Genomic DNA, 2,822 nt, shown 5'->3' with positions numbered 1-2,822 from the left:
TCACTACCGCTCCATTCCCTGTCAAAGTGAAGATTCCTACTACCTTAGGGAAGTATAACGGAATGTTAGATCCAAGTGATCACTGATGTACATAAAATTATACATCTTTTCGGCATCAAATAATCTCTAAAAACTGCAATTTCTATTAAATAACATAGCACAAAAGGCTACTTATCATAATAAAATGTAATTTCAGGTGAAACCAAGCCCAAAACGAAGAAACAAGCGAAAAGACGAAGAAAAACGAATGAAAACAAAAGAAAAACAAGAAACACGCCCCCCATGCCTCAAGAAACACGCCCCCATGCTTTTGAACACCAGAAAAGACAAAAATCTACAAGAAAAGACAAAAATTGGGAACAAAAGCATCGGGCCGTGGTCACCTTTTAGAAACGACAAGAAGAATTAGCACATGTCACTAAAAAGCACGGGGCCGTGCCTCAGGAAGCACGGGGCCGTGGTGAGTCATTATGTACGATCTGACAACATGCAAATGGGACACATAGACACGAGGCCGTGCTTAATAAAGCACGGGGCCGTGCTTCTATCTCCAGACAACCTATAAATAGAGGATCTTGTATCATTTGAGAAGTGTGCCTTGAGAAGAATTTTATCCGCTTTTCTCTTAAAAAAACACACACTAACACTCATATTAAAGATCTAGTGAAGAGTTTGAAGGCTTGGAGGTCATCACCATCAACCATCATCATCATCATTAAGAAGGAAGATTCATCTACATTTGGTAAGATTGTTCTAGTTTGATCATGTGTTTATTGTTATCATCCATCCTAATGTTAATCACCATGCTCATTATGAGCTAAACTCCATTTACCATCTAAAATCTATGAAGAAGCTTTGTTTTACTTGATGATTATTTAAAACATGTGGTGTAGTCTAGTAAAGTACATGGTTATCTTACAATTATCTTTTGATGAGAAATGTTCACCATCTTAAAATACTAATTCAAAGTTGGTGATTGCCAATTATATTGGCAATCGTTCATGATCGATTCATGTTCTTGAAAGATAGAAATACTTTGATACATTATCGAAACATGGATCCTTATATTGTACTTAGAAATGATGAGATATAAGTTATGATGTATTCTCTAAGTCTTGGTAATCTGAAAATGGCTTTGCTTAGGATATCAAGCTAGTTAATGAAATCATATGTTAACGAAATATGTAATTATAACCTACATAAATCAACCAAGGGAAGGTTGTGTGACTAAACTACAACCACCCGAAGTTGTTAGAATTGGTATTTAAGAAATCAAAGTCAATCCTAATCTTTCTACTTTACGAAACTACATGCCAACTTAAATTGACATTCTGTAGGTGGCATGACATTAGGAAAGGGTTGACTTTAAAATGCGCATGTCACCTCCCTAGTGCCAAAGATTCTCACTTAGGGCTTAAGGAGCTATCTATCATATATTGCTACAGCAAGTTTACCACATGTTTGAATATTAATTTTCAATGCTAAAATGGAGTGGATTCTTGATCTTAGATGGTAACCTTCACGTAATTGAAATACTCGTTTAGAATCTCTTGTCTTGGTCACCTATATTATATATATAAGTATTTATATTTTATAAAAAGTTCGAAAAAATTAAACCCAAAATGATTAAAACCTCCGATTAAAGTAAAACAACGATTTATCATTGCAAACGTTTGTGTCCACGGATCGATACTTGGTTCTTAGCAATACTATTCTACATATACGAAAGGTACACTTGCCTATTTTGTGTGTGTTTAGTCTTTGTAGAAATCACTTTTATAAATTTAAAACACGATCTTGTGCAAAAGTAAATCATTCCATCTATTAATATTTAACCGCAACGCACAACACACACCAAGTTTTTGGCGTCGTTGCCGGGGACACGGTACGTTTCTAAGAACGATTCAAGTTTTAATTTAATCATTGTTTATAATTGTAAAATTTGTTAATTTTCATCTTATTTTATTTTTATTAATTACTAATTATATAATTTTACGGCTAGCCTAATTTTTACCTTTATTTACCTAACCTTTACTTTAGCTTAATCAATTTAGACCTTAGTTTAGTTTAAAGTAGCCTAGCTTAACTCGTAGTTTAACTTAGACTAACCTTTAATTTATATTAGCTAACTTTTACTTTAGTTTTCATTTTCATTTAGTCCCATGTATGTCCTCTACTTTTGAGCCTGAGCTTGTTTCTCCAATTTCTGAACCCGAACGACTCTTTCGTCGACGAGCACGTTAACGGACTGTAGAAACCGTCGAAGCAATCAAAGACGAGTCAGTAGACGCCACCACATCAGGAGAAAATCAAACCGAAGAAATGATGACGGCCTAGAACAATGAGCCGAACATGAGCCAATATGCCAAGCCAACTCTCGAAGGCTACGGCAATGGAGTGGCTCCACCCGATATCACCGAACATTTCGAAATCAAATCAAGCACCATTCACATGGTGGAAAATTCCGTTCAATTTCACGGTCTCCTCGATGAAGACCCTCTTTCTCATATATCTCGATTCTTACGAATATGCGGAACCTTTAAAATTCAAAACTGTTCAGAAGATCAAATCAAACTCAAACTCTTTCCTTTCTCTCTAAGGGGTCAAGCCTTAGAATGGATAGAATCTCTTTCCTCTGGTTCCATCACTACCTGGGACCAGATGGTTGAACAGTTTCTCCTCAAATATTTTCCGCCTGATAAAACTGCCAAATACCGAGCCAGCATTACCGGATTCCGGACCAATGATGATGAATCGTTACACGCAGCATGGGAGAGATACAAAAGTCTTCTGAGAAGATGCCCACATCATGGATTGAGCGT

The sequence above is a fragment of the Bidens hawaiensis genome, unplaced genomic scaffold, assembly GCF_021521415.1.
Source record: "Bidens hawaiensis isolate Kalapana, Puna unplaced genomic scaffold, B.hawaiensis_p1.1 tig00012420_1, whole genome shotgun sequence".
NCBI lineage: Eukaryota > Viridiplantae > Streptophyta > Magnoliopsida > Asterales > Asteraceae > Bidens > Bidens hawaiensis.
Note: the sequence above shows the minus strand (reverse complement) of the source record.